The sequence below is a fragment of the Triticum aestivum genome, chromosome 4B (genome assembly GCF_018294505.1).
Source record: "Triticum aestivum cultivar Chinese Spring chromosome 4B, IWGSC CS RefSeq v2.1, whole genome shotgun sequence".
Classification (NCBI taxonomy): Eukaryota; Viridiplantae; Streptophyta; class Magnoliopsida; order Poales; family Poaceae; genus Triticum; species Triticum aestivum.
Window position 1 is genome coordinate 488,166,083 of NC_057804.1, and position 7,632 is coordinate 488,173,714.

General features: G+C 47.2%; 1 long non-coding RNA gene across 1 annotated transcript; it reads left to right on the forward strand.

Annotated features, from left to right (window-relative positions):
• Positions 1-990: 990 nt before the first annotated feature.
• On the forward strand, positions 991-2,476 carry LOC123095032 (uncharacterized). Its single transcript, XR_006446082.1, has 2 exons — positions 991-1,061; positions 2,181-2,476. It is a non-coding gene; the product is annotated as an uncharacterized lncRNA (long non-coding RNA).
• Positions 2,477-7,632: the final 5,156 nt, after the last annotated feature.

A 7,632-nucleotide genomic window follows, 5' to 3' on the forward strand; every position in this document is an offset into this window, starting at 1 on the left:
TGTTTCGCGGACTCGTTAGTTACAGCTTGAAAGGTACGGGCGTGGGTGCGTGCGTGTGTGGGCGTGCCCGCTCCCTTGTGTCTGTGATGGGTGACAAGGGGAAGAAGGTGAGAGGGAGGTTAAGACTTGGCAGATCATTCTTGGTAGTAGGAACGGCTACGGCGGGTGTTTGTTATGCTAAGATCACTATTGTATTCTCTAGGTGTGGGTGTGGTGTGGGCATTCTGAACTGAACTTCCACCCCAACGTCAGGAGTTAGTTGGTGGCCATGTGTTTGCATGTCCGTGGGATTTGAGGTGATGGCTGGACTAGCTAAGTAGAGTTCCAATCAGTAAGCTACTAGTTAGTCATGGTGGCAAGGCTAGCGGAAACGATGGCATTTCCAGGACTGCTTTGGTGGATGTACTTACTGTAATCAGTGTGGATTGCTGCATTTAGACTCTTCGACGCCTCAGAGAAAGGCTATCTAAATGACAAAAGTAGCCGTGGCCCAGTAATTCGGCCAACACACGCAAGGAAGCAGTGACAAACTTATCGCTTCAGGTCAGGCTGAAATCGCTGCAGTTTACAGGGTCCGTCAGTCACTGACCAGCACCGGTGGTCATGCATAGGCAGGAGGTTGCAAGCCCATCATTTTTCGAGTTGGAGCTTGGAAGAGACCATCTCTTCGGTGTGCACAAAGTCCAATTTAATTTTATACGCCCGTACATGTACAATCTACCACTTGAGATTTGTGCACGACAGTATACCTATACTACAATGTGGTAGTACTACAACATGGGATCCGGGGGTGATTTGGCTTGGCCCCTACCACCGGGGTAGATATCTGGTGATACGGTGCATGAGATGCTACGGTGATACAAGACCATGTGGGGCGTTGGATCTGTACTGGAGGTACAGGATTGAGCAGACTCATTTGGCATTGCAATGTGCAAAAAAGACCCTGGTTTATTCCATAATTCAGCGACGAAGTGCATATCCCTCTGCTCTGTTTGCTTCTTCAGTTACGATTCGCACCGCCGCCGTTTAGGCCGTGTCTCCTACCGGCGCCGACCACCATGGTATGCCCCACACACTTTTGCTAGCCTAAATCCAGCGCAACCTTAGGGATCTCGCGCGCCTGTCGATTCCTTAGCTCAGATCCGGTCAGTTTCATGGGAGCCGAGACCGACCTGTCCTCGCCGTCGCTGGATCCGGGGACCCTAGGCAACGAAGATCAGCTAAGGGGCAGCGCCTCCTTTGTTTTACACATATGTGCCTTTTTCTCGTGTTTGATTTTTTTGATTTCGTAATACGCATCTGGGCCATTTGATTTTAGGACTGGATGTCCGCGATGCGAGAGTCGGTGTGGTTCGGTCTATTCCTAACCGAGTCACTCGAGTGGGATACCACGCCCCCGACGGCAGCCCTTGTTAGTTCACCCTCTAATAGTCTTGTGAATTGCTATCCACAATGTAGGCCTTAATGGTTGGAGATCTGCCACGATGTGGGTAAAATTATGAACTCAGGGCCAATTGTCGCAACTGTATGCGAACAAATGAAAAAATTATGCAAATGGGGCTACATCTAATGTTAGCTGTAGTTATGATAAATTGATGTCCCGTGATGCAATCTCAGCAGATGGTAAAGTTAGTTTGGAGCACATATATGCATTAGTATTTTAATCTTTGCAGAATTAGAACAATGCTTGCTACTCAGACCAAGTTCTTTTTCAGGTTACTGCATCTTGCTAATCAGGAAATCTAGCAGTGTTTAAAATGTTGGCTGCTGCTTCCTTTCCTAACCTTTCTAGCTGAATTGTATACATAATCTTTCTTATAGAGTGTCATATGATGTTTCTTACATATAATATTGTTTTTTACTTGTTACATATAGTAGTTGGAAACCACATGTACAGCCTAACGTTATTAGTCAAGCTGGTCATATGATCCAAATAAATGAGCATTTAGATATTTACCAAGTCATGTCGAGCGATTGACTAAATTCTAGCAGATGAGGCCCAATAAGGGTATCTCCAATGCTGAGTGCTTAACTAGGCGCTTATCGTGGGGGAAGAAAACTATTGCTTATCTAGGAGTGATGGTTTAATGTTGGAGATGCCCTAATGTTTGAATAACAGAAATGCAAGCAGACTTGTGGCAAGGCTGTGCCACTGAGTACTAGGAACTATTGCTCTGTAGGGGGGCCGATGTTCCAGTCAATGATGTGCATGCTTTCAGCATCGGGAAAACAACATTCATGTGTGGAATATGTTGGCTCCAAGTATGGGTTGCCCCTCACATGACATGCAAAATTAACGACCAGATGGCTGGGCCTACAGATTCCGGAGCAGAAACATGATCATCTTGACATTAGGGGAATCATGTGTGTTAGCAGTTGGCATGAGTAATGTAATACTACAGGCAATATGTGCCTTTTGGTTTTAGGAGTAACACCCTGTTGAGTTTAGCACATCAGAACTATAATTGTTGTTACATATATGTGCAATTTCCTGGCCAGCTTGCATTGTGTTTTGTCAATCTCAAAGATCGTACTGCTGTTGTTTGCTTTACTAGACAACAACATGCTTTCTGAAGGCGTTACTAGTGTCGTGAAATCTCCTTTGTTTCGCCATGTCTTGTTCCTTATATTTGAGTTGAATAAAACCATCACAGTTAGTTTCACTTGTAGGATTTTATTTGCTTCACTTAATATCTATTGTTGCCTGGTCTTGATGTTTATGGACGTATGTGGCAAAACGAGGAGGGATGTTTGGATGTATGTGGCAAAACGAGGAGGGATGTTTGTTCCACTGTATATTTCCTAATTGTAGCATTTGATGCATTTTGGGACTTAAATATTCAGTTGTAAGCACCCAGTCACTCAACATGTAGGTTACCAGACTGTACTTTAGTCCATGCTGGTCTTTAGAAAATTCATCATGCATGCTGGTTTGAGAAACAGAGAACACATGCTTCTTTTGAGGGGGAAGATGCAAATATTACAGGGGCGCATGTGTAAATAGTTGACTGAATTGATCCAGTCCATTCCCTGTAGATCCAACGCCCCATGAAGTGTTGTAGCACCGTATCACTCAATGGATGGGAGCACATGATATTTTCCCTCGTGGAGGTCCTATCTACACTATCCATGTCACATCGTGTCTTATGCCCCCCCGGGCATACACTACACGTACGTACATCACGTTAGAACTAACCTCTATCTATATCTTGCTACTCCTTCCGTAAAAAAATATAAGAGTGTAGTTTCAAAAAAAAATAAGAGTGTTAAGATCAGTATTCTTTACAGTGGGAGTACATGTTGATGCTATGCGGTGAGTTTTACAGTAACTGTTTTTACCGGTGATCTAGAGATTTCTCTCTCGCCGTTTGGCCGCCGTCGTAATCATGCGGTGCCGTGCTTCCAAAGTATGTGGATCCCACGCCAGCGGAGGCCCGGAGCCTGGACAAAGAAAAGGTTCGGATGCTTTGGCTAAAGTCAATGTGTCCTGCAATTCATCAGATCATAGTAGGGCAGAAATCACATATCTGACCTCAGGCAGAAATCAAATCACAAACTGACCTGGTCACGAAAAAATTTCACTCTGCTGACCCTTTGGTGTGGCGCCCGACAGCCGGGCGCCGCACCCCACTGTGCAGCGCCCTTCCCTTAGGCGTCGCACATCCTGCTAGCGTGGTAGTCCTGGTCCAGTTGCGGCCCCACACGCACCTGTGCAACGCCTAAGATCTAGGCGCCACACACCTGTAATGTGCAGCGCCTAGCTCTTGGGCGCTGCACAGTCTGTGTTCCACTTGGGCTGGCCCCACCCTCTCTCCCCTCCTACCCCCACCCCACACACCCCACCCGACTCAAACCCTTAGACTTGCGGCCCTCCTCTCTTCCCCTCTCCCCCCTCTCAAATCCTTCTCAAATCTTGCAAATCCGCCACACACCATGGATTTCGAAGCCAACCCCTCCCTTAAGGTAATCTCCTCCGATCCCCTCGTTTTCATCCATAGGAATTGTCACATTTTCTCAAATCTTGCTAGTTTGGGGAAACCCTAGATTTTGATAGGATTTGGAAATTTGTGTTGAATGATGTTATATTTCTTTGCTAATTTGGGTTGTTTAGGCTTCCATAGTATCCTAGGGTTAGGGTTATGTGTGTTTGATGTTGGTGTTAGGGTTATGTTGGTGTTAGGGTTGTGGTTATTGTTATGTGGGGGTTAGGGTTATTAATTCATATATATGTTAGGGCATATGTGTGCAAATATTTTTCTTAAGTATTTACTTGATATATGTGTGTTTTTGATTATTGTAGGGATGGGGAGAACATGTGTTTATGTTCATCATGTGGATAAAAAGGCCTTTTTGAAAGGCAATGTTGAGACGGACCCGTATGAGCTTGACATGGTGTTTGAGAGTAGTCCTAGCTATGCGGAGCTTTTGAAACAAGTGAGGAAATATTTGAATTGGATGGACCCAACTGACGTTGTTGAGTTCGAGGGAAGGCATAATGTTGGTTTAGGAATGCACATCCGTTGGAAGACAATGTGTGTGAACTCCGAGCAACGTTGGGTTGCATACAAGGAGACGGTTGCGGAATCTCTAGACAAGGCTCTTGAGTTATTTGCCTCCAAGAAGGTTGAGTCTACTTTGAATTTAGACTTGAACCGGAACCCCTCCCCGTTGGTTGCTAGCACTCCCCCACCCATGAACCAAGATCAAATGAGTGAACCTCAATTCATGCAAGAAGATTGGCCAACATTGAGCCCGACTCCAAACAACCAAAATGAAGGTTTTGAAGAGGAGAATGATGAGTACGAGGAGGATGACAACGAAGTTGACCTCCATGACAACAATGTGGGTGATCTCGACCAATATCATGTGCAAGAGACAATGGACCAATCCATCCCTTTTTCCCGTGCATATGCATCGGACTCGGATGACGATGGTCCTGATGAAGAAGTTGATGAGGAGGGGTTCACACCAAAGGAGGCCGAAGCATTCAAGAAGGTATTCGGGCGGGATCACAAGACACCATTGTTCAAGGATCTTAGTCTCGCGGATGAAGCCGTTGTGGATGGTGGAAAATGCATATCTCTTGGAGCTAGGCCAAGTTCTCACCGTGATTTGGAAGACGGCAAGAACGGGATATATCCCGGTTGTGAGTTTCAATCCTTCTTGGAATTGAAGATGTGGCTCGACAACTACTCGGTTACACATTATCGTCCACATAAAGTGGCCAACTCGGACGTGAATGTGCGTTACACGGTCAAATGTGAAGTGCCAACATGTCCATGGATTGTGCGTGCAAGGCCATGGAAAGGAGGTCCCACTTGGCGCATAGTGAGTTATCTACCAACTCACATGTGCCGGCATAAGAATGCGGATGGCAAGCTTGTGTACCAACAACACAGACAACTCACGTCCGAGTTCATTGCTTACAGGCTGTCCAACCAAATATCCACACTTCCAACAATGAGCATCAAGAGTGTCATTGACCTTGTGAAAGCCATCTTTCATTACAAGGTGAAGTACGGCAAGGCATGGAAGGCGAAGCAAGCCGCATTCAAGATGTTGTATGGCAATTGGGAGGAAGCATACAACCGACTCCCTAGGTTGTTGTTAGCTATGGCCGCCACAAACCCAGGCATGGTTCACGTGGTTGAGCCTCATGGGCACCAAACATTGATTCATAACGGGAGGACCGTCCGAGTATTTGGCCGTGCATTTTGGGCCTTTGAGCAATGCGTGAGGGCTTTTGAGCATTGTCGGCCCATCATCGCCATTGATGGCACGTTCTTGACCGGACAATACAAGGGCACTTTATTGGTTGCAATAGCAAGTGATGCCAATAACCGGGTGTTGCCTTTGGCTTTCGCTTTGGTTGAGGTGGAGAACAATGATAACTGGGAGTGGTTCTTGCGTCAACTGAGAACAAGGGTATTACCTGCTGAAAGGGAAATTTGTGTCATATCGGATCGCCATCCCGGAATTCTAAATGCGGTGGTGGTTGACATTCCCGGACATACAAAGTTGCATCATCGATGGTGCATGAGGCACTTTTGTGCAAACTTCTATAGGGCATGTGGTATCAAGGAGTTGGCCGATGATCTTCAGGATTGTTGTCTCGCTTTCACCAACAAGTGGTTTTCCACATTGTTCAATGCATTGCTCAGACACAAGAAACTTGACCCCGGCGGTCAGGAGTTTCTGAATAAGAACATTGCCGAAAGGAATATGTGGGCACGTGCTTTCGATGAAGATGGCTGGAGGTACGGTCAAATGACAAGCAATATGGCAGAATGCTTCAATAAGGTGCTCAAGGGTGTACGTGCATTACCCGTGACGGCAATAGTTCAATACACATTTGACAACTTGAATGAATACTTTTTAAAGCACTCAATGGAGACTGATAAGCAGATTGCTGGTGAGAACAAGGATAAGCACAAGTACAATTTCCCACCAAAGGTCGAAGAATGGTTGGAATTTCAATCACGAAAGGCAGACTCCAAAGAAGCTGTACTATATGACGACAACGAGTGGAAGTATGAGGTGAAAGAGCCCGGAGGAACCACAAACGATGGCCGCCAACACGGAGGCCGGGCTTTCAAGGTCTCCCTAACACGGTGTGATTGCAGCTGCATGAGGCCATCTTTGCTTCATCTCCCATGCTCGCACTTGTTAAATGCATCCCGGGTTAGGAATGTGGACGTCAATCACCCTCTTACCGTGAGGGAGTCCGAGTTCTCAATCATGACGGTAAAGAATACATGGACTCCACGGTTCCAGCCATACTTGGACCAATCACAATGGCCGGAGTATCATGGAGTTCAACTATGGCCGGACCCGGAATTGAAGATCGTTAGACGGGGAAGACGTAAGACAAAGCGTCTTAGAGGTGACATGGACGGATGGGGCCGTGGTGGTGGTGGAGAATAAGGCACCGGCCAATTCCAAGAGCCTCGTGAGCAATCCCGTTGTGGGGGCTGCAGTAATGGGGGACACAACACAAGAACTTGTCCCAAACCAAGAAAGAGATCAAAAAAATGGTGCAAGCACAAGCCAAACAAATGATAGCCAACCAAGTGAACCAAGGGGTAGCCAACCAAGTCAAACAAGTGGTGGAGTGCCAAACCACTCAAATCAAACAAGCCAACGAGGAACTAGGCAACAAAGAGGGAGTCATCTTGGTCTTAGAAGAGGTCGTGGTGGTGGTCTTGGCCGTGGTGATGGTCTTGGCCGTGGTGGTGGTAGAGGCCGTGGTGATGGTCTTGGCCGTGGTGAAGGTCTTGGCCGTGGTGATGGTCTTGGCCATGGTGGTGGTAGAGGTCGTGGTGATGGTCTTGGTCGTGGTGAAGGTCTTGGCCGTGGTGATGGTCTTGGCCGTGGTGAAGGTCTTGGCCGTGGTGATGGTCTTGGCCGTGGTGGTGGTAGAGGTCGTGGTGATGGTCTTGGTCGTGGTGAAGGTCTTGGCCGTGGTGATGGTCTTGGTCGTGCTGGTGGTAGAGGTCGTGGTGATGGTGTTGGTCGTGGTGAAGGTCTTGGCCGTGGTGGTGGTAGAGGTCGTGGTGGTGGTCTTGGCCGTGCTGCTGGTAGAGTCCATGGTGGTGGTGGTGGTATAGGCTGTGGTGGTGGCGGTAGAGGCAG